Source organism: Vicugna pacos, chromosome 2 (assembly GCF_048564905.1).
Source record: "Vicugna pacos chromosome 2, VicPac4, whole genome shotgun sequence".
NCBI lineage: Eukaryota > Metazoa > Chordata > Mammalia > Artiodactyla > Camelidae > Vicugna > Vicugna pacos.
This window is the reverse complement of record NC_132988.1, coordinates 13,695,225-13,720,613: the sequence shown is the minus strand read 5'-3', so window position 1 is coordinate 13,720,613 and position 25,389 is coordinate 13,695,225. Positions and strand designations below refer to the sequence as shown.

The following is a 25,389-nucleotide window of genomic DNA, read 5'->3' as shown; positions in this document are numbered from 1 at the left end:
GTTGGGTGGAGGGGATTGTTTCTCTCACTGGCTTTTCTTTGGTGGCCGTGGCAGCTCCTCTTCCTGCCTCAGAGGGTGCGTCTCTCTCTGGACCCCTGGCATTTCCCTTGCTAGTTAGTGGAAACCAAGTATCCTCACAAACCTTTGGTTGTTGAGTTAGAACCAGAAACGTCCAGCTGTCACGTAGCACCTCTAAACAGACAAGTCACTGACGCGCTGCTCACTGTAGCTCTCAAAGCCTCTCTGTCTAAGTGCCTTTAACTCAGGGACATGGAATGTAAAGCCCCAGGTATTCCAAACCAGCTACACGTGAACACGAACCCTAGGAAACACCACAGCCTCTGGGAGAGGCCTGTGTCCATAAACCTCACAGAGCCCTAAAGAGAAATTTTTTAAAAGTACACACATATACCACAAAAAACAAATTAAAGGGCTGTATCTTGACCTTTTTTTTCCTTAACAGTGTGAGTATACTACAGAAATACATGAGGAAGTAAGACTGATGAATGGAGTTTGCTTTTTGTAGCCTAAGACTTTTAAATAGATACGGAAGGAGGAGGAAGCAAACTTAGTTACAAGAAACCTAACACTGCTAGAAGGAGGGGTGGGGGGACCAAAAATAGAGCCTGAGCGGGTCCTCGGGAAGCCCTTCTGTTGAATTGTTTGGTTTAAAATGATCGCTTTCCTAGAAGCAACAAGAAAAACTGGTCCAGTTTGTTTTCAGAGTTGGAAGAAGATTCTTAATGTAAGCAGCTCCTGGCTTCACAGTGTTTCCATCTGGAATATCATTTAAGAATTTGGCCAGATCTCAAGTGATTTATGTTTAGTAAATAAGATTATCTTCAGCTTCCTATTGTGAAAGAGCAAATGGTTTGGCTTAGTTGCTGCTTTTCAGCCTCTTTTAATTGCTTGTCAAGGTAATACTGCATTAATCTCCGTTATTTATCTCGGGTCGGGTTTGCAGTGGTTTCTGAAGCAAGAAACCAAAACAGCGGTTGAAGAGAGAATGGCTTAACATGTTAGTACCTTTGTTGTAGAGCTACCAAATCTACAACTTTCTTAAGGTTGTCTTTGGTGATGTGTGTGTGTGTGTGTGTGTGTGTGTGTGTATGTTTGTGTGTAGGATTGGGGATGAGTAGGGGCTTTTACATACACTTGAAATTCAGCTTTTTACATTTTTCCTGTTACAGGACATATGCTCTTAATTTTATGAAACAAATGAAATAAAGGGACTCTCGTGTCAGCTATGTTGAATACTTACAATTTTTTATGTTTTAAGAGTTTACTTTTCTCCCCCCAATATGGGAAGACATTTCTTACTGAAATTATGGATATCAAGTGAAAAATGACATTTCTTTCTGGTGTTTGAGAATACATTATTATGAAAATGTGAATACTGACATACTGTTTTTTTTAAATGAGGATAAAATTGTAATGTTTTAAATTTAAATAGTTTTTATAGGTCCCAGGTTAAATTCTTCTGATTATTAGGTTTGAATGTGTGTGTGAGAGAGGTAAGCATTTTGGCAAAGAAATGATTTTATCCTGCGAGACAAAAAAATATTGAAGTGTTTCTGAGCATAAAATTTAGGAAAGCAGCGCATTATGTAGTTCATATTCACTGTGGATAAAAATAGTTACATCTAGTTAGTGAGTATTCTGCTATAGTAACCTCCCCCAGCACCTCTTCCTGAATCTTGAATTGAAGGTTTCTTCTTAAACTGGTATCTTAATATCTTGAGTTTCATATCTTGCACACAGTGCAAACTAAGCAAAAGATAAAATGTATGGAGGTCACTCTGTCTTTCAGATCCTATCAGCTAATTTGAATCTAATTCTTAGACTGTTCATGATACCTTGGCAGCGAGCCATGTACTTGTCATTTTATCTCATTATAGTTAAGTCTAGTCCTGTCAAGAACAGGTTTACTGGTCTTTTTTAGTTGCCTGCTTAAAATTTTTCATTTCCAAAATCAGCTGAAGAATTTACGACGATGATACTTGTAGACGGAGCTCAGGTCAGAGCTGTGAGCAGGTGAGGAGCTGCCTGGAGGAGGGAGTGCGGAGATGGGTGGTTTGAGGCTGGGGCGGAGGATGGATGGAGTGTTTGTGTCCAGAAGAGCAGAGCAGGGCTGAAATTGGGAGGATGTGTGGAGATGTATGTGACACTGACTAGTACGAACAATTTTCTTTTGTACATTTTGCATTAAAACGTGTCACCTACTCTTCTGGGATTAGGCAGTTGGAAGGTTGAAGAAGAACAGAGGAAGTTGAGGTGTCATCTGGAGGGGACAGAAGGCAGAGGGATGTCCACCCTAAAAGCTAAAAATGATAACAGGAAGGTTCTATATGGGCCCTGCTCAGGGGCAACACTGGGAGAATCTTCCATGTGACAAAGAGCAGGGAAGGCTAAAAAACAATGAAGCGGGGAGACGTGGAAGGAGGAAGAGGTAGGAAGAAGAGGGAAAGGTGACAGGGAAGTCTTTGTCTCCTGGGAAGACATGTGTCGTTGATGAGATAACTTACGTCAGCGCCTCCAGGATGGGAGGGGCAGGTTTCCTGGCAAAGGATCAAGTCAGGCTGACGCAGAGGGTCTGCTGTGCGGTGTGGGACACGCATTCTCACGGCTGTGTGAGAATGGAAATGGAAAAGGATGCAGGGACCAAGTTGGTCTGCAGGGCTGTGTTCTGAGCCACAGCAATGTGTGTGACCTTGGAAGACACTAGCAGTTGGGACTAATGGAATCCATTGGACGGGTCATCTAGTGGAGTCCAGTCAGGCAGCCTAACAGGGCCATCTGTTTTTCTCAAATCATCCCTTACCTGGAGGACTTTGGGAATGGGGTTTACTTTGTAGTTTATTGAGGGCATTGACTGATTAGGAGGGATTTTGGAATTTGTGTCATTCGCCTCCTCCTCCTGCTCCCCCCAGCCCTTTTCCCGGGTGCACTGCGGGTTCATGCTGTTCCCTGACAGAGCCCCATTCGCTGGGAATGTATTTCCTATTCTGAATCTTTCTCAATTTTCTTTCCATCTACCAAAATTTATGCTCACTCTCTGGTGTCTCTAGTCTCTGCAGATAACTGGAGCTAATTTAATGAAAACATTCATTCTCTTGTGTAGGGTTAATATATAACCCGTTTCCTGTTATATATTTGCATTCAAAAGAAGGATTCATGGTATGTTGACTCAAAGAAGTGGTGGCATTTTGGGCAAGTCTTTGGGTAAATATTAAGATGGTGATATTACAGAGGAGTCCTATTATATGCATATTTTACTCACGGGCAGTAAACTTGAACAAAAGAACAAGAAACGACAATTGGAATAGGGTGAGCACAGTGCTGGAGTGAACACCAGAGGGTAGAGATGAGCCAGCAGTTTGTGGGGAGATTTCATTTCCTCTCAGACTGTGGGCATGTGGGTTTAACAGCACGGCTCACAAAATGCAAGCCAAACACTTCATCTGCTGTTTACCTGAAGAGATAATAGTCTTTCCCCAAGGGCAGGAACAACTGGTCATCTTGGACTTGGTGAGAAACAGCATAGTGTTGTATTTTATGAGGAATTTCAGGGACTTTTCAAAGGCAGTTTTGACTGTTTGTAATTGCTGCCTTGAGTTTGACTTTGGGCTCTAACCCAGTTCCCTGTGCCATTAGGTGTGACGTAACAGGATCAGTTGGCTGAGAGTAGGTCTTTCAGGGCCCCTGTGAGCCCCTTGAGATTTGGGACTGTGTGTCATTCATTGTTGCCAAAGGAGCTCAGAGAACATTTTTTTGTTGAATGAAATAAAGAATACATAACACTTCTGCCTAAAGCCTTCTCCACCCAACTGTGTCCCTAGAACAGATATGAGTAGGGACATTCTGACTCTTTGATTTACGGGTGATGGGGCTTCCTGAGTGGTTTAGATTACCTGTTGGAACTGGCTTGCAAGTGATTGACTTTCGGAGAGGAACTTGTCTTCTTACCTCTGGGTGCTGCCCTCGCCAAAGAAGATAGCGTCAGGGATTGGTTGAAAGGACGATGGGTGTGTATGAAACCCCAATGGCTTTGAAGATGCTATTATTATTATTATTATTATTTTTAAATACCGAACCTGTATCTTCCATTCCCTGACGGGGCACCCTAGTCGTTGCAGATGGTTCTGGCATCCCAGGGATGGACGGCTCCCCGCTTAAAAGATTCCTTCTCCTCATTTGCCCCTTGAAAGTGATTTTGAACTTGGAATTATGGGTGACTTCTAAGTTAAAGCATAATAAAAGATATCTCTTTCTCCCCCAAATTACCTTTCCCACCCCAGCCCCCCGTGCTTCATTCTGTTCTTTCAGCTGTGGTCCAGTTGTTGACTGCAGCAGTGATCCCAGTACTGGGTGCACAGCTTACCTGGTAGCTTATAAATATATGTCATAAAGAAAAGTTTAGCCAGTTGAGTAGGTGGCCTTGTTGATAACAGCCTTAAACATGTGGCATCTTGCTCTGTCTCTCATAGCATTACCATGACAGTTAGTGAAAAGACCCTGGTTTCTGCAAGGTGTCTACTGGACAGGGTGAGTTTAAGTAGAGATAATCACCACTGGAGTTTGTTTTTTATATGCGTCCTACAGAGGTTTGGTTGCTGCCTTCAGTGAATTTGGAAGCTCCTGGGTACACCATCCAGACCTTCATACCAGATGTAAATGGGATCTGACTGCTAAGCATTCATTCGGATGCTATTTTTAGTGTTTTGTCAGCCTCCTGGGCCGGTTTGATATTTTTATTTTTGTAATGTGCCACTCAGTCTTTTTTTGTATTAGACTAGAATCGCAGAAATGGAGGGACTCTGAGAGGTAATCAAATCTAGTGTTCCTTAAACTCTTTCTTCCTTCAAAGGGACAGTAAAACCACTCATTTACACCTGTATGTAAATCAGAGGAAAGCTGAATTTCTGGTTCAGAGAGGCATGGAAATGGGAGGCCGAAAGCCTCTCTCCTTTCTCTGCTCCCTTTCCACCCCAGCCCCTGAGGTATTTGGATATAACACCTGGGGCTCGTGGAGCTCGGTTAGAAAACCACAGTTCTGGAGTGATGGATGTTTTGCTAAGACTTAAGTAAATCTTCCTGCCACCAGTTTGCTGTTTATTGCTTCCTGAGAGTAAAAATTGAAAACAGAACAGCTCAGGATTCTTCCTCTGCATTCATCTGTAGTGTGAGTTACCTATAGACACTCACCAGTCATTAAGAAGCTCATTCTGTGTAGTGAATGTTCAGCCCAACCAACGTGCACCGTTAGGTACCACAGGTAAAAGGCTGGCCTGAGGGGGCAGAGGGCATGGCTCAAGTGATAGAGTGCATGCTTAGCACGGATGAGGTCATGGGTTCAATCCCCAGTACCTCCTCTAAAAAAATAAATGTAATTACCTCCTCCCCCCAAGCCAAAAAGAATTAAAAAATAATACAATAATAAACAAAATATTCAAAAAAAAAAGAGAAGCTGACCTGAGTGACAGGTTGTACTGTTTGTTTTAATTTGGTGACGAGTATGGCATCTAAATGAGACTCCGAATATGCCTAAGAAGCTGGGATGTCCTTCATGAGACAGGCTCTAATTGTATAGATCAGTGATTCTCAAAGTGTGGTTCCCTGCCCACCAGCCCCAGCTGCCCCTCAGACTTGTTAGAATGCAAATTCTTGGCCTCTACCCAGACCTGCTGAATCAGGAGCTTTGAGGGTGGAGCCCAGAAATTTGTATTTAACAAGCCTTTTGGATGATTCTGCTGCACATTAAAGACTGAGAACCACTGGTGTTGGAGAACATAGTGACGGTGCCAGGGGTTGGCTTGGGGGTGTTTTAACACTACTTCCCTCCTCCCCCTTCCTATAAGCCCTCTTGTTCTGTTATGGAAAATTGATGTTTTCTCAATCTTATGCGAAGTCCTAAGCAAGTTTATCTTAAAAAAGGAATCTGAAAAGAATATATATATATGTATGTGTATAACTGAATCGCTTTGCTGTACACCTGAAACTAACATTGTGAATCAACTACACTTCAATACAAAATTAAAAAACAAACAAACAAACAAAAAAACCCCAAATACCCTAGCTCTGACGTTCAACTAGATTACTACTCCTTGCTCCCTTTTATGTGGAAATTCTGAAGCGACCACTGAATGTATAGGAACACGATTTCTCAGGTGTGTGTTGGAAGACCACTTGTTTACAAAAGGAAGTGATTTTCTGCTTGACCACCCGGGGCCTCATTTGTCTGCCGAGGTGACTTGGAGTCACCGTGCTTTCAGCTTCACGTCTCCGGTGATGGTCCGAGGGAGGATTTCCTAAATGCAGCACTTATGTGGCCCAGATCATCTTACCCACGTTTGCTATATAAACCTGTTCTTTTTCTCTTGTGACTTCCTGATTAACTAGGCATTCATTCAGCAGCCTGTAGCTGGGGGTTCCTAAGCTGAGATCCAAGAACCAACCCTGATATCAGAAAAATAAGCTTGCTTTGTGCATATGGGTGTGACTTCTTGTGGGTAGAGGGTCCATAGTTTCCAACAGATTCTGGAAAGGATCTGTGTTCTCCCCACCACACCGCCCACCCCAAAGAGGGCTGATTAACTATTGCTTAAGCTACTTTTGGATACAAGTTTTAAGAAATCCTGGTAAGATTTGCAGCCATTTGTGGTCGAAGAGCTTTTATGGGGTTGGCAATCATACTTGGGCTGCCTCGTTGTCTCCTCAGGTGCGCTGGTCTTGTACCTGTGCCTTCATGCTTTTCTATTTCTGGTGATGGGGACAGTTCATACTAGTTGCTGTCAGCAACATGCTTATCCAGTAGGTTCAGGTAGTTTCTTTTAAAAATTCGATCCTTTGAGGTGTATAGAGCAGGAAGATTGTTACCCCTATTTACAGTTGATGACACTGAGGCTGAGAGAAAAGCCTGAGACACTATCACTAGGTTTACCTGTCATCCGAACGTGCTGGACACTGCCACTTGGCTCACGCTTGGGTAACCTCTAAATACACCTGGACAAAGCCTAGAGAAATCTCAAAAGTTCATTGTGGACAAAAGGCCAATTATTCATCTCACACCTAATGTCATTATTCCCTTTCTAAGGGAAATGGATCATGTTAAAATTGTGGCTTTCCTTTTGGCTATTCCTCATTTTAGTGATTTTAAAACAAAATTTCATAATCTCCCCACTTCACAGTCAAATAAAAGCTGGCCCTAGCCCCTCTTCTTTTGTTCTCCAGAAGGATCATAGAAAAATCTTACCCGATCGTATTTTTCAGCATGTTGGTTCATGAGAGGGCAAGTCATTGGCAGCCGGTAGCATCACCTCATTTTCATTAGATTGTTCGTTGGGTTTCAAAGACTAGTGCCCTTGTAACTTACATTATGCAGCCTTAAAATTGCTCATAAAAGTTTGCTGTGGAAGAGCAGCAAATGTAAGGTAAATTGAGAAGGTTAAAGGGAAAACTGTGCTAAGAGCTTCTCATAAATGAATTCTCATCATAAAAAAGCACAGTGATTTCTCCAAGTGACAAATTAACTTGAGATTGTGCTTTGCATTTTTAAGTAATGTGTGGTAGCGTAATTCCATTTGTGTTCAAGCCAGAGGTCAGTGCCTTACTTATTCCACTTGTGCTTTTTGTCTAATAGTGTAGAGAAGAGAGCTGCATATGTGGGTATTAATTTACTTTTATTTTGCAAATGCATCATGTCAGGATTCAGTCAGTACTGAGATTCTAGGGGTTAAGGCAGGCTGGCATTTAGAAGGTGTCTGTGCTGAGGGCTTGGGGCCAGAGCATTTTCCGAAAGGAGTATTCGTGTTTAGAACACTTCTTGTAAAGATTCTTGTGCTGACTTGACTTACGCTTTCACTCCAGTGGGGTCATGGCAAAGGACATCAGGATGTCAGTCATTTATTTCACTTCCCTGGCATTGGCTGGGTAGAAAAGGCATTAGTGAGTGGAGTGGTGGTTCTTTCTGTCAACAAGTCAGAGGTTCGATTAAGAAAATTAACTGCAGTGGGTGCAAGTGACTCCATAAAAATATGCATATTAATGTCATTTGGACTCTTTGGAGGGAGATACAAAAATATCAGTATTAATTTTAGAGTTTGTACATCTGTGATTTGTTGAATAGTAATGAGAATAAAGAGAAAAAGTTTCCTGCCTAGTGAAACTTGACTGATCATGTGAAAACTCTTAATTCTTCAGGCCATGGTGTCAGAATTAGGAGTTTAGACTGGGTTATTAATAATAATATATTTGCCCTCTGTATTCTTCTGCTAAATTGTTTTCTTCTGTCTGTGGCTCATTGCATTTTTGCTTCAGGGTTTTAATTCGTGGGGCGTGTGGGCTGCTGTGGACTTGTCCTTTCATAGGCAGAGCTCAAGGCCAAAGATCACATTTTTACTTGTGTGAGATTTTCTGTTGTTTCGATCTCAGGGGACTCAGTGGGTGCAGGTGCCGAGGAGATTAAGGGAGAGGAGGGTGGGTGCCTGGTCAGGACCTCTGAAGGGTGTACAAGTCAGTCCCGCAGCCCAGGATGGTGGTCTTTACATTTCTTTTTTTTTTTTTTCACATTTTTTTCTCTGTGATTTATCATAACATTTTGTGTATATTTCCCTGTGCTATACTCATGGACAGAGAATACAGACTTGTGGTTACCGGGGGGGCGGGTAGAGGGTGGGAAGGGATAGACTGGGATTTCAAAATTGTAGAATAGATAAACAAGATTACACTGTACATTTCTTAGAATAAGCAGAATAGATGCAAATACTTGAGGCCAGAATGGAGCCTGAAGCAAAGCAGGCCTCTTCATGTTCCCAAAGTTCAAGTTCCTTTTAACTCTAGGTCTCTCCTGGTATCATTCTTTAAAAATAAAAAATTAGTGTATTTTTTTCCATAAAGAAAAAAAAAAACCAAGCACTCTTAATCCATGTTTCCTACGATGAAACCTAGTATTATGGAATCTGTTTGCCTCTAAGCAAAGAAGGTCAATAAGTTTCAATAGTATGTCAGTCAGCTGTCCCAGAAACCACACATAAGTTAATGGGTGTTTTGAGGTTGTGTATTCACTCACCTGTTTGGACAGTTGAGGACTCTGGACATATGTCAGGTTAGGAAATACTTGTTTGATTACATGGTTTATTGTTTATTATAAAACATATTACCCTTATGTTGGAGTCCAGTGACTTATGATCTGACTTTAAAATACTTTTGCCATAATAATTTAAAAAAAGCCCTTTTCCAGCTGTTTGGCTTTTAACATATGTTTAGGCCATGATTTTTTTTTTTTGTTATCTTTTTAATGGAAGTAAAATTTATATAACAAAAGGCCATGAAAATTTTTTGTCAAGAGGATTTAAGAAAGGTTAATTGACTCAACACTTGGTTCATTTATTTGAATTCAGTGGATGATATAAAGCCAGGTCCTTGCCTTGAAGGAGATCCCAGCCTCCTAGGGATAAAAACATAAACAAATATTAATAAAGACATGTACAAGGTGCCCCGTGACTACTAAGGACGTTTACTGCACTTTGTTTTTTGAGCCCACCTCTGAAAGGGCTTTTCCTCTTGCTCTGGTTTTTGTGTGTGTGTGTGTGTGTAGCCAGTTGTCTCACTTCCCTTGTCTTAATGTTTTCTGTTGGGGATTTCATATGGAAGTTAGAATTTTGTCAGCTACTTTGTGCTTCTCAAAATTTCTTGCTTCTAAGACTCAAATACAGAAATGTTAGTGGTGATGCCGGATGTTAGTCCATTTGTAAGAGTTATAAAACTTGCACTTGGTATAAAACTTGATGTGAAAAAGGTACTTTCATCAGCTGGGATTCTGCCAAGCATATTTTTTCCTGTAAGCCTGTGGTAAGACTGTTGGCAATAAACTCCAGATCTGTTTGCTTAACTTAAGCCGGTCCTGTATTGCATATATTTTCATTTTTATTGTATGTTTTACCCCATCTCCTTAAAAAAAAAAAAAAAAAGCAAGCCCCAGCCAAAAGAGTATACGTCCTGTCTTTGCTTTGAAATATCCTGAAACTTCATACCTCATCTTTTTTTGGTGTTGTTACTAAAATCTCTTGCATGTTTGAAGTGATAATAGCAGTGCATTTTCTTTTTATACTTGTAAATGAAGAGTTAAGTGGACAATATTTATAGAGATCTCTAAAATTCTTAGAAGACTAAATGAAATGAAACAGTATTATGCAGGATGAATACAGTATTTTCTTATATTAAACTGAGTTTTATGAAGGGGAATTTTTCTCAGTACTGTTTTTAATTTTAAGACTTTAGTCTCCTTTTTTTATAGTTATACTCATTAGACTCCCTCACTTCCCTATTCTAAGGCATTTCTGAACTGGTACAATTGTCATTTTCTTCTTAAGTTGGCAAAGTATGGTATCTTTTAAATGTTATTTTTAAGAATTCTTCTTTAATGTCTCTTCCTTGGCCCATGAAATGTAAGAATTGACTTCAGTTGACTTCACTTTAATAATCTTGTTTTATTAAAATCTTGTGACATGCTGGTCAAGGGCTAGAACGTAATTTTTTTATGGCCAAATTTTAAACCTTACCTGGAGTTTTATTTTACTTCTCTCTATGTGAATTGCTTAAAGGACAAGCTTATCTGATTACACTTTACAGTTTTACAGAAAGGACTTTTTCCTCCTTTCACTATCTTGACAGCTGAGAAAGTCAAGGCAACAATCAACAGGCTGGTTCAAGAGAGTGAGGATTTGTCCAGTGCACTGGAATTTGCTTCCTCTCCAGTGTGAAAGCTTGTATTTGTGGCATACAAAGTGACGTTGTGTAAAAATGTGAAGGACAGGTGTTTACTCTGGCCCTGACCAAGGTGAGAATTTGAGATGGGAGAGCTGGGCTCTGTCGAGGAGGTGATTTGGAACTAGACCAGTCTGTCAGTTTTGTTACCTATCATTGAAACTGGGGACTAAGTGAAGAAGGAGATTTCAGTTCAAAACTCATAATGTAGCTTTAAAGACTTTTTTCTTTTGGCTGATGTATTTTAAGGAGTTGAATACATTTTTCCATAAATTTTACTGCCTTCTATTTACCTTTGAGCAGAAGCCAACGGAGAAATATTTAGAAGGTTATGAGCAACAATAAAATGAACTGTTAAAAAAACCCTTTTGTGGCATTCTTCAAGTGTGTGCTGGTAGAAAAATTACTGTAATTTGATAGTGAAATGTTGGAAATGATTTTATTTACTATTTAGACATAACATAAACGAGCCTGGCTTTGTAAATGCACAGGTTCAAAACATTTAGTTATGCCTCACTAGCTCAAATTTTCACTCATTATGCTTTACACTGATGGAATTAAATATGACACATTGCATCGTTGGATCAGCCCCACAGTTCTAAAATACAGGGTTTGACTGAATTCTGAAAAAAAGAAATTAAAGAGACTGTTTAATGTCAGAAATGATTTGTGAAATTTTATTTGTAGCATAAAGTTGGTTCAAGGAAGTATCCCAGTGCTAGAAGAAGGAAAGCCCATGAACATGTAATTGTAAATCACCCTCACTGAGACCAAAAATGATTATTAGGCTTTGAAGGAGCGGATAATTTCTCAAAGCCAGGTCCTTGGTGTCTGTACTGGTCATAACATGGCCAGTCCCTGGGAGAGTGCACGTCTAGTACTTGTGTCTGCCAGCACCAGTAGGAGTCATGTGTTCAATGGCCATTCCATCTTGAAGCATCTGGTTTTACCTCCTGGATATCCAAGGACATGTGTGGAGGAAGGTCAGAGCTTCGTGATGCTTGCTGTGAGGCTCTCAGAGAGGAGAGCTGCCTTAATATCATGCCTATATGTTCCAGGGAATTCTTTGGAGGCTGTCTTCTGATTCTCTTGCTTCCTTTGTACAGGGACCATCTACTTTCAGTGGAGTCACTAACTTGCACTCTGGTATGAGGAAGATTTTATGAGCGTTTTCTATGCCCTAAAATCACCATCGTCTGTTTCAGGGTTAAAGGCAGGGTATTGGGAGTTGAACTTGGGTTTCAGCCCTATCTCTGCCAGTATATGGTTTTCCTTAATCTCCTTAAGCCTCACCTTTCCTGTCTATAAAACAGGTGTTCATTCATGCATTCGTTTGTTCATTCAGTCATTTGGCAAATAGTAATTTCTCTCTGCCAGGTCCATTCTTGGTGCTGGGAGGTGAGCAGTGAGCAAAGCAGATGAAACTCCTGTTCTCACGGAGCTTACATGCTCCTGGGGAAAATGGAACATAAATGAATGGAAGTTAGATAAAATATATGTGAGAGAGTGGTGGCTGCTACAAATGAAAACAGAACAGGGTCAGGGGTAGAGTGACAGGATCAGAAGTTGGTTTCTTTCGGGTTTACGTGGGTGAATAGTAGACGGGAAGGCCTCTGTGTGCAGGTGACGTGTCAGCAGGGAGAGGAAGGATACATGAGGATACGTGGGGACAGAACATCTCAGGGCCCAGCAAGTCTGGCAGGCACCGCACAGTCATGGAAGGGGCGGGCAGGGGTTGGGGGTCAGCGAGGAGAGTGGGCATCTGGCGGGTGGGGGTCCACGCAGCCCTGGACGACGCACACCCAATGGGGCTGCTGAGACAGTGGAGGGAGGGGACAGGGCTGACGTGCGTTCTGCACACAGTAAAAGAACAATATGCTGGAACAAATGAGAATGGCTTTAGGAATCCATGAAGGGTTCAGTAGTATGATATTTATTGCAGACATTCATCATCTTATGTTTAATGACATATGATCATTTTTTATTAAAAAAAGGCATCTGATAAAGTTCAATATTGATTATTGATATTTTAAAAACCCTCAAAATATAGTAGGAAAATATCCTTAGCAAAGTATGTCCATCTCAATCTAAAAACCATCTCCGACTTAATAGGAAATTTGAGACCATTCCCATTTCAGTTAGGAGCACAATAAGGTCGACTGTTTTTACTATTTATTAATGGTGTTTTGGAATCACAAGTTAATGGAGTTGGACAACAGAAAGAAAATAAAGTTATAAAAGTACACAAACCAGGAAGGAAGTAAACAGATATTATTTGTAAATAATAGGTAGGCCTATGACTGGAATACCCAAGAGAATCAAGTGAAAAGCTAATTATAAAGAATAAGATAATTTATAAATGTGCCTGGAAACCAAAGTAATGTGTCAACATTCATGGCTTTCATATATACCAACAATTAGTTTGAATGTAGTGGAAGAAAAAACCATTAGCTTGAAAAAGGATAAAATACCTAAGAATAAACTTAAGAAATATGTTTGATGTATATGAAGGCATTTAAAAATGCTCCTGAGGGATACAAAAGAGATGTGAGAAGGCCTGTCATATTCTTGGATATAGAGATGCAAGTTCTCTAAATTAATGTGTATGTTTAATGTAATTCCAGTAAAAATAACAACAGGATGTTTTGGGGGGCTAAACCAACTTATTCTATGTTCACATGGAAAAATAAGTAAGCACGAATAGCTAGGCCAGTTCTGAAAAAGAGATTAAAACATACTGTAAGGCTACAATAATTAAAACATTGATGTTACCAGATACCATGGTTGGTATATTATAAAGATGGCATTTCATAGACTTAACATAGGAACCAGCAATACCACTTCTGAATATGTATCTGGAGGGAACTCTAAGTTGAAAAGACACATGCACCCGTTTTCACAGCAGCACTATTTACAACAGCCAAGACATGGAAGCAACCTAAGTGTCCATCGACAGATGACTAGATAAAGAAATTGTGGTGTATTTTTACAATACTAATCTGCCATAAAAAAGAATAAAATAATGCCATTTGCAGCAACATGGATAGACCTAGAGATAAGTGAAGTAAGCCAGAAAGAGAAAGAAAAATACCATATACTATCACTCATGTGTGATATCTTTAAAAAAAAAGGACACTATGAACTCATCTACAAAACAGAAACGGACTCGCAGACAGTAAACAATCTTATGGTTACCGGGGAAAAGGGGTGGGAAGGGATAAATTTGGGTGTTTGAGATTTACAAATGTTAGCCATTATATATAAAAGTCGATTTTAAAAAAAGTTTTTTTTGTACAGCACAGGGAACTATGTTCCATATCTTGTAATAACCTTTAATGGGAAAAATACAAAAGCAAACATTATTTATGCACATGACTGGGACATTATGCTGTATACGAAATAGAGGCACTGTAATTGACTGTACTTCAAAAAAATTAATTAATTAATTAAAAAAAAAGATGGCATTTCAAGGTAATTAGAGAAAGAAGCCCTGTTCAATAAATAGTAGTGGGGTAACCAGGTGGCCATCTAGGGGGAATGGAAAAAGCTACTTAGAGCAGCACCTCAAATGTTTAGCCAAAATTGATCTATATTAAAGAGAAATTTAACAAATGAAATTGTAGAAGAAAGCATAGGAAGGTTATTTTATAATCTTGGAATACATATGGGCTTTCTAAGTAAGACAGAAAAGAGATTGATGAACTTGATTACATTAAAAACAACCTAACTGAAAAAAGTCCTGCATAAGGAAAGACAAAGAATAAGAGAATTGGGAAAATTTTTTGGTTCTTTTATCACCAACCACTAATTTCCTTAATAAAGAGCTTCTACAGATCTATAAGAAAGTGTCCAACAGCCCAGAAAAATGGACAAAGGATATAAATATTGTAAAGAAAGGGAAATAACAGTGTCTTTTAAAAATATGAAGAAGATGCTTAAGCGCTACTCATTATAAGAGATATGCACACTACAGCTGACCTGCGGTACCATTTATCACTATTAGGCAGGAAAAGATTAAGGAGTTGTATAACCTACTCTGTAAGAGTATGAGTGCAAAACAATAGTCTCTTTAGTGGGCAATTTGACAAAATCTATAGTATGAAAAATCTCGTATCGTTTGACTAGGAACTCCAGTTCTAGAAATTTATCTTAGATACAAATACATTCTTCTAGATAAACATTCATGTGTACTATGAATGTATCCTATATATGCATACCTATTACATGCATTTATGTACAAAAATATTTTTTGTAGTAGTGTTTATAAAATAACTAAAGATTGGAAACAACCAAAATGTTCATCCATGGGAGACTGAATTAATGTGTGGTGTTACAGCTGTATGTTAGAAAACTGCAGTCATAAAAATACCAGTGAATCTCTTTATGCGTCACTTTTGGAAACATTGCCAACATATGTTGTTTGGTGAAAAATACAAGGTAGAGAGCAATGTATGTGATATGTTTATTTGTGTTAAAAATACTTTGCTTGTCTATGAACAAATGCAGAGTCGATGCAGGCTCTGGGGAGTATAACTTGAATTATTTTTAATTGAACAAAAGATTCTTTAAATTTTATAGTGCTTCACCATTTTCGAAAGTTTCACACACATGATTTCATATAATCCCATAATAACTCTTTGTTCCCCTACCCCTATCTTGCCCCTCTTTCTTCCCTCTTCTTACTAGTAACCACTAGTTTGTTCTCTGTATTTGTGAGTCTGCTTTCTTTTTGTTTTATTCACTAGTTTGTTGTATTTTTTAGATTCCACATATAAATGATTGAAGACGACCCCACTCCTTCTCAAAAAAATGTACTAATCACATTACCTTGCACTTAGTATTTATTACTTGGTGGTTATTTTCATTGTAATCACAGGTTTCCTTTATCTCTCAAGTTGATTTTTTAACAGTTGGGTCTGGAGGAGGAAGCTGTTCTCACTATAAATGCTGCTTAGTGGGTGCCCATACTCATGTTATTCATCAAAAATGCTGTATGTGCTTCCTGAAGGATGCTTCTTGGAGGATGTCAGTACAGGCTCTGCAAAGCGATGTCCGATAAGATTGGGAAACGTTGGATTAAACAAAACTAAGCATATTTCTTAGTGATATGCTGCAGCTCACTTATTTGTTTCGTGGTTGAGACCTTCCTAAAGTCATCCAAATTACACTGGATGTCTTGGGTAAAGAAAAGAATGTATGTAATTCATGTAAAATCTCAGGGATTGATTGAATGGAAATTGCAGATTGAAGCTTCTTTTGATTTAACTTTTCCCAAAGCTTAAAAGGTTTTGCTGTTTGGGGGAAGGAATGAAATCTACCTAATGGGTAGAAAGTTGAGGAGTTGGGAGTTTAATGTGGAGAAGATAGCGTCACCGTGGGTTAGGAGATATGGGTTCTACCTCCGTCTTCATGGTTTACCAGCTGTTTAATTTTCAGCAGGTCCCCTAGCTTCCCTGGGCTTCATTTTTATCATCTTTGAAATTCAGGGACTTGGTTTATTTATTTTTAGAATTTATTTGTTTATTTTAATTGAAGTATAGTTGATTTATAGTTGTTTCAGGTGTACAGCAAAGTGATTTAATTATATATGTCTATTATTTTTCATTATAATTATTGCAAGATCTTGAATAAGTTCCCTGTGCTATACAGTAGGTCCTTGTTGTTTATCTATTTTATACATAGTAGTTTGTATCTGTTAATCCCAAACTCCTAATTTATCCCTCCCCACCTTTCCCCTTTGGTAACTATAAGTTTGTTTTCTATGTCTGTAAGTCTGCTTCTGTTTTGTAAATACGTTCATTTGTATTTTTGGTTTTTTTTTTAGATTTTACGTATAGTGACATCATATGATATTTGTCTTTCTCTGATTTACTTCATTTAGTATGATAATCTCTAGGTCCATTGGGATAGGGTTTAGGTCCATCCATTTTTAAGACTCTTGAGTGATTATCAACATGCTTAAATGGAGTCAGTGAAGATTGTGGGCCTACGTAGAGTATTTTATTCTACTCTGCAAGTTTCCACACGTGAGTATAACCTGTCTCAGTTCAGCTCTTTGGAGAATGAAATTATTCAATAATTAGCTCATAGCCAACTCTGTGTATTTGAAAACTTCTTAAATTGTTCAAGACTTGTACTTGATTGATTGATTTGTTAATTACCCTCCAGGAAGGCACTTGATTATAACATGGGTCAATTAATACAGCACTGTGGATAAATCCACAGTTCCTGTATAAACGCCCCTCTGCATTCATTTCACCAATACAGGGAGAAGTCTGTGATGTGGCTGTTAATTATCTTACCCCCTCCCACCCCGCCCACAGCACACACAGTGTTCATTCGGTGGCTTGCTGTGCTTTTTGCGCACTCGCTGCCTATTAGCAGATTTCTGAACTCAGCACAGTAGAAGTCTGAATTCACTGCATTTATGCTATCTGGCAATGAGGTTTAAATTTTGTTCCTCTGTTGAAATTAGGGATGTGACATAGCTCTTGTGCAGAAGGATTATGGGCCTGAAGTTGATTTTATTATGTGGAAGTAGAATGTTTTGTTAGAAGTACTTGCCTGGGCAGAGATTCGAATGTGACTGAATTGTTAACCACCAGCTCCCCCACCCCTTTTTAGAAGGAGACATATTTTGTTTTTAAATGAGATGACAGTGAGAGAATCATCAAGACCCAATGAATTTTAAGAGTCCTTCCTGTTCACTTAAGTTCCATTTAACCTTCCTTTCCATGTGGTTCTGTACATTACCGTCAAGGGACTCAGCTTCCTTTGAAGGTGTTGCTATTGGCGGAATTATGATGGTAAAATATGAGTAGTTCCCAGTAAAGCCCTTACTGATACACAGGGATGCCTGATTACCTAAGTAAAAGTACATGTGTGTGGGCGCCTAAAATGTAGTGTAAGGGGAGAATGTGTGATAATGGACACAAAAATGGGAGAGGAATTTCTCATGAATTAGAGATGTCCTTTCATAATTCAAGAGCCACAGAATGAGAAAAGGCTTGAAATCACCTGAAAAGCATCTGGAAGCAATCTGTAGTTCTTAAGAGGCAGTAGGAGAGCTTGTCCCTTTCCAGTACATGATGATAAAACTATTCATGTGGGATTATGAAGAAGCAGAATTCTGATACTTGTGAAACCTCTTGCAATTAAATGCCCAGAGATTTGGTTATGAATTATATACTGCAAGGTCCCAGGTGCTTAATAATTACTTAGTGAAAAAGGCAGATTTGAAGGTACTGATGAAATTGTAAGGTGAAGAATTTGTTTATTTGCATGGTGAAATGTTATCCTTTGCTTCTCAGGCCTTGTACGCACTCTTCTTGTGCCTGGGGAATTACCACTACTGTGCTCAGGTTTGAAGATTTAGGTCACGTTGAGGTCCCGCCCCCCGACCCGACCATTTTTTTCCATTTCATGAAACATTTGTTATAAGAGAAGGTATTCCATTCCAAGTCTTTGTGGTGTCTATAGGTCAAACTCACACACACACACAAAACCCCTTATGGTGGCTTCTAGGGAAGCATCTTTTAATATACTAGACTACTGCAGAAAAATTATTATATTAATGAGTGCCTCATCAGAGAGAGTGAAAGGCCTGTTTGTTGTACTAGACCCTGGTTTACTTACTCACCTTGGCCCATCTAAAGTTGGGGAAATACTTATAAATAATATCTAAAGTTGGGGAAATACTTATAAATAATACTTACAACTATATCAGAACAAACTGCTTCCTGTTTCTTGCTTTGCAGAAGTGGTTGCGATCCTGTTTAGTTACAACATTGTACTCTTTTTTTTCTCTCCTCTTTACACGATAAATGGCATTTTCCCATTTTATTGAAACTCATTAAAATTTTCTAATGGCTGACAAAATAGTGGTTAAGTAAATTATGTCATTTTGTCAAATTTGTTTATCTCTTCCCCAGTTATTGGGCATTTAAATGGTTTCCATGCTTTAAATATAATATAAGTATAGTATTTATTGTTTTCTTAAAAAGGTTTTTTCTTGGACATTTTCTCTAGCTTCCACCTGTTTTGATCTAGAATAGTGGCTTCTTGCAGTTTGTTTAGCATTTGCATTAGCTTCTGACTTTTATATTCTAAGTGTCTGGAGTAAACCTCTTTGCTCTGTTGTCCAGAACATCTCTACGGAGTGTTCTCTGTACTATTTCTCCCAGAGAGGTTAATTTCCCAGCCTTCTTCAAGCTCATGTTTTTCTGATTGTACAGCAGGGATTAAGTCATGCATTTGTGTTGTGAAACTGATCTTCCCAGATAACCCTGATGATATGAGATGTGTGTCTAAGACCAAAGTGAACTCTGCCCATGAGATGGCAAAAACTGAACTTTCCACTGTCAATCTCTAGATAGGTCAGAGGTGCCAGGGACTATTTTGGGAGTACTGCACATTGAAAAACAAGTAGGTTATGAAAGTTATCTCTGGTCCTCTCCTTGCTCTTTTATATTTCTTTGTCATTATAATATGATGCTGTTGATGCATGGATATGGATTTGTTTTGTTTCACATTTTTTTTTCCTCTTCTGAAAGAACTGTATTATTACTAACCGTCTCTCAGAGGATAGAAGAATTCTTTCTGTTACCCAGTGGGAGTCTCTCATTTTTGGCTAGCATTCATATTTCTAAATAAATATTCACTTTTTGCTTGTAACTTTTTTTAATTGAAGTACAGTCAATTATAATGTGTCAGTGTCTGGTGTACAGCACAATGTCCCAGTCATGTATGTATGTATGTATGTATGTATATACACACACACAAACATACATACATCTATTTGTTTTCATATTGACTTTTTTTTTAATGATAAGTGCAATATGAGAAGAATGCTCCCATTCAATGCACTACAAATGGTGGTAAATTGGAGGAGAGGAAAAACTAGAGAAATTTAGATAGAGTTTTTGTGATTTATTAATGATTGTGGGACTTTTATTTATTCCTTTCTATAGATTTTGGAAGTCTTCTGGGAGTTGCCAGCAGTGCCAAGTGTTGGAGCAGTCTTCTCTGCCCCTCTGATAGACTGAAGTGAGCAGATACAACCCAGCAGAAGGCTGTGCAAGAGAGCAGTCATAGGTAATGTCTTCTTTTCTTCTTACTGGTGACGTGTGTTCAGTAATGGTCAGTAATAAACTTAAAACAAATAAGCCTAATTGAATTGACATATCCAAGTTTCCACTGAAGAAAAACGCACTACCTAAAAGTTGCCAGTTAAGTTTTATTCCGATACCTTACTGAGGACCATCGCCTGGGAGACAGCCTCTCAGACAGCTCTGAGGAACTGCTCCAAAGAGGTACAGGAGGAGACAGGATATATAGGTTTCTCTTTTTGTAATTTATATATGTTTGAAGGCTTATACAGTATGTTGAAAGTTAGTTCTAAGAGTTCTGAATTAATTCTAAGACTCTGAGTTTCAAACAATGGTAGTATTATTAAAATAAGTGATTAGACTTGTAGCTTAAAGAGAAGCATATGCTATTTGTTTGTATGTAAATATTGATATTATTTCTTATAAAAATCAATCAATATGTCAATCTGTCAATATTGTAGGAAGGGTTCCTGTGTGTATCAGGTTGAATAAGATGAGATTTAACTTAATTATTAAAGTGTATGTCTAAGTCTTTGTAATTTTCATCTTATTGAAGGTGTGTTTTGCAGTGTTTCTTAAAGTGTTATTAATGAGTGCTTGTTAAAAATGCACATTAAATCAGGGAGAGGGTATAGCTCACTGGGTAGAGTGTGTGCTTAGCATGCACGAGGTCATGGGTTCAATCTCCAGGACCTCTGTTAAATAAAAAATAATAAATAAACAAACAAACAAACTTAATTACCCCCCTTAAAAAATCAAATTAATAGGCCCCAATCTAGTGTGTCAGAATCCGCATCAGTGTGGTAGAGAGAAGGATTTGGGAATCTGCATTTTACAAGTAAGTACGTCCAAAGATTGACACCCCCAACTCAGTAAAATTGTACTTCTACCTAATCTTTGTATTTTTTGATCAATCACCTTGATTTTTGCTTTGAAAAAAACAGTGTCAGTATTTTTAGTATACTGTTTGGACACAGGGTTATGTTCTCAAGCAGTTTATTATTAGATCAAATTGACAATATAACTGAATAAGCTGTACTTTGAACTCTGTGTCTGGATTCAGAATGGATATATGTTTCCTTGGATGCAAATGGATAAATCTGTTTTTGACATCTGGGTACCAAATACGAAGTTTTATGAAGTGTCTGCTCTTCAGATTTGCTAGTGATTGTACCTCAGGTATCTCACTCAAGTAAAGGGTGAAGAGTAACAGGGTAGGTGTTGGCGGCCCCTGGAATCCGTGCTGCGCTACACTAGCACCCAGTCCAGCACTTTCCAGTAAACATTGTGATGAAAGCTTTGCTGTGCAATTTATGGTTTAAACGAATGAAATCCTTTCTTTATAGCATACTGAGATTTTACAAAGCTCTTTGAATGAAAGGGAATATTAACATCAACTATTAGAGTTTGATAGGATGTTATTTTCATTACCATGTACAGTCTTTAGTACTCCTTCCTGTAGAGTTATTAATTTTACAGAAGGTAAGCTTTGTGTATCAAGTGTGTTATTTTTTAGATATTTCAATTCTACAGACATATTATTCCTTTACTTTAAAAGCTGTACACAATTATATGTTCTCTTAAGAGATAGTGTACTTTGTGTAAAATAAAAAAGTAACTATAGATTTATAAGTTAAGGCTATTACCTTCAGATACTTGTTTCCTTATTCAAATATTTAACTTATTGGTATAAAATATTTTGTTAAGTTTACACCTAAAAATTGTGTTAAAATACACAACAGAAAGCTACCATTTATTGGTATAAAATATTTTATTAAATTTATACCTGAAAATTGTTTTAAAATACATAACACAAAGTTTACCATTTTAACTATTTTCAAGTATATAGTTCAGTATTGTTGAGTATATTCACATTGTTGTGCAAATGATTTCCAGAATGTTTTCATCTTGCAAAAACACTCTACCCATTAAACAGCTCCCCATTTTCCCCTCCCCCAGTCCCTGTTAACCACTATTCTACCTTCTGTCTCTGTGAATTTAACTGTTCTAGATAGCTCATGGAAGTGGAATCATGCAGTATTTGTCTTTTTGTGACTAGCTTATTTCACTTAGAATAGTGTCTTCAAGGTTCATCCATATTGTAGCATGTGTTAGAATTTCCTTCCCTTTTAAGATTGAATGAATGATATTCTATCACACATACACACACATGCACACATCACATTTTATGTATCCATTCATCCACTGATGGATGTTTGGGTTGCTTCAACCTTTTGGCTATTATGAATAATGGTGCTTGTGCATGTATATAAGTATCTGTTTGAATTCCTGCTTTCAGCTATTTTAGGTGTATATCTAGAATTGGAATTGCTGGATCATATGGTAGTTCTACTTTTAATTTTTTGAAGAACCACCATACTGTTTTCCACAGCAGCTACACCATTTTATATTCCTATCAATAGTACACAAGCATTCCAGTTTCTCCACAACCTCAAAAAAACCGTTTTTATTTTAATAGCCATCCTAATATGTGTGAGGTAATAGCTCGTGATTTTGGTTCACATTTCCGTAATGAATAGTGATGTTAAACATCTTTTCATATGCTTATTGGCCATTTGTATACCTGCTTTGGAGAAATGTTTAGTCAAGTCTTTTGCCCATGATTTAATTGGGTCGTTTATCTTTTTGTTGTTAAGTTGTAGGAGTTCTTTATATATTCTGGATATTAATCCTTTATCAGATGTATGGTTTACAAATGCTTTCTCCCATTCCATAGGGTGCCTTTTCACTGTGTTGACTATGTCCTTTGATGCACAGATGTTTTAAATTTTGATGAGTCCAGTTTATTTTTACTTTTGTCGCCTATACTTTTGGTGTCATATCCAAGAAATCATGAAGCATTTCCCCTATGTTTTCTTCTAAGAGTTTTGTAGTTTTAAGTCTTACCTTCGGTCTTTGATTCACTTTGAGTTAATTTTTGTATATGGTGTAAAGTAAGGGTCCCAATTCATTCCTTTGCATGTGGATATCTGGTTTTCCCACCACTGTTAGTTGAAGTGAAGTTTATATTTTTAAAGACAGTTTAGGTTAAAGAAAGGGCAAGCAGACAGTCATAAATGTCTATGTTGTGTCTACGTAGCAATTCCTATGAAGTCTCTTGTTTCTAATTAAGAATGCATTTCAGAAACAAGAAGACGTGGCATAAGATTCACAGCTCACCTTAGAATAATTGTAGGCAGGCATAGAGCCTGTGTTTAAGTTTTATGTTAGTTATTTGGTGGACAGTGACTTCTTGTATTTGGAACTTGATTATGTTAAACTCTCAGAGTTTTGGTCTTCTGGTCGAGGTGTATTTGTGTGTGTGTATGTGTGTATCCTGTTACAGTGTTAATCACAATGAACTCTGGCCAAGGAGAGATCCTCTAACATCTTAGGGGACTTTAGTTTCAAAGCCGTAAGCAAAATCGACATTCTCATGGTAAAGAATAGCCAGTAATAAGTCTTGGGAAGAACTAAAGCCAGCTCAAACTATTCACCTGTCTGTGTAGCAGGAGCTACTTGGAACCTGTTTTGCCTCTTAGTTCTGAAAAGTAGTATGTGTGTTGACAAAATGATATTTACACTGGCTTTGAAAAGGTCAAAAACCAAATATTGTGTCTTTGGAAGTAAGGTTATTTTTTGGAGGACAGAAGGGTGTTGGGAATTGGGTGGCGAGAGGACAAAAGCAAATAAATGTAACAAAGAGGACAGCCTGGGCAAGGATACTTAGAAGGCAGAGGGAGCAGCTTAACTGGGTGTAGGAGTAACACGGATAATGCCCGGATCTAACACTCAGGTGCATTACCTTCTTCGGAGGAAATGACAGCAGATACTAGAGGTAGCACAGCAAGAACCACAGGCAGAGAATGGGCTTGGAAAGGATTGAAAACAATATGATGTAAAATGTGTATGACAGTCTCGAGGAGATGCTGTCAGTAGAATTCATCCGTTACAGATTTTGGATGTGTTCTCAGAACAGTGAGACAAATAGCAAGTAGACAGAGGCAATTACAATTATTCTGAGCTGTTGACAGAATTATGTATCTCAATGCAGTGTTTCAGGGTTAAGAGCTGTCTACCTGAGAAAAGAGTAGCAGTTAGAGCAGTGTTAGAATGCTGTTCTTTCTAATGTAATACTGGAATGTCAGAGTCATGCAGACGTGGGGTGGCGAATGTTTCTCTGTGGCTTCCATGGCTTTGTATGGAACCATTGGGGAACCATTTTCCAAGGTGGTTTTGAATAAAAATCTAGCCTCAAGACTGGCTTGAGCTTAGATTTTCTGAGTAAATAATGAAAAGTTGCCTAAGAATGACTTCTTAGAGTAAAATCAAAATAGCTGCCTCATGCTGTCATTCTGAAATTTGTTCATTCTGCATGTGTCTTTCCATACTTTTTATAGATTTTAAAATCATGACCTGTCTCTACCTTATTTTGTGAATTTCATCTTTTTATTTATTCAGTCATTTTTGTTTCTCATCATGTCCCCTAGCCCCTATCATTTCATTCTAGGGTAGTCTGGATCTTTTCCAGCTTTCTCTGTCTCTTCCAATTGACCAGAATGGCTCATGTGTGAAATTTATATTTTTTCATGTTCTCGAGTTCATTGTCCACATCATTCCTGAAATACCCTCCTGCCTTTTCTTTAAGGGTATGGGCTACATTGAATTGATGTGCTCAGAGAAAAGTCTTTGATGACTAGTCCAGAGGTTCTCAAAGTGTGGTCCCCAGGTGGGCAGCAGCAGCCTCACCTGGACACGTGTTAGAAATGTGAATTCTGGGCTGAATCAGAAACTCCGCGAGTAGAGCTCAAAAATTCATATTTAACAAGTTCTCTGGGTGATTCCACGCTGCATGTGAACGTTTAATAACTGTTCTAGACACTCCTGTTAGCTGTGGGCTGTTGTCCCAGCCATTCATTTTCTCTGGCCCTTGGTCTCCTGATCAGATAGATCAGGGGTTCTCAAATGTTGGTGTGCACATGAATTATCTGGTGAGCTTGTTTAAACAATTTCAGAAAGCAGTACATTCTTCCTAACCTCAAACCCTGAGATTCTGATTCAGTGGTCTTGGATGACTCAGTTATCTGCTTTCCGGGCAAGCTTTCCAAAATAGTTCTCATATCTACGATCTGGACCAGTGGATGTCTCTGAGTTCCCTTTAAGCCTCAAAGTGAGGTGACTTAAAGTGGCTTTTTTAGGTTCAGTAACTGGAAGCTTGGGGGCCAGAACTTTATTTTCACAATTGCAGTTTGGATTTTTTTTTTCCCACAGAAGCCATTATGTTCTGGTTTCTTTCCTTGAAAATATGATTCTTTCTTGCCCACTCAGATTACATGAGATTTTACTGAGGTTTATATCCTCACTGGTAAGGCAATTTGTATGCTGAAAGAGCTTTCTGACTCTTATAAACTTGGAGATTTCATTATGTGGTTCCTCTAGGTAATTTATTTTAAAAAATTAACAATCTTAAATACTGGTTCTTGGGGAATGCTACTTTCTATTGAGATCTCTTTATCCC

The 25,389-nt window shown here is 38.4% G+C and overlaps 1 protein-coding gene across 5 annotated transcripts in view; it reads left to right on the top strand.

Annotated features, from left to right (window-relative positions):
• The window catches only part of FHIP1A (FHF complex subunit HOOK interacting protein 1A), a 228,095-nt gene that overhangs the window by 36,267 nt on the left and 166,439 nt on the right, over positions 1-25,389 (top strand). For all 5 annotated transcript variants that reach the window (XM_031692593.2, XM_072975715.1, XM_072975678.1 and 2 more), the window contains exon 2: positions 19,734-19,857. The gene's annotated coding sequence lies outside the window, so the exon portion shown is untranslated. The remainder of the gene's footprint in view (positions 1-19,733; positions 19,858-25,389) is intronic.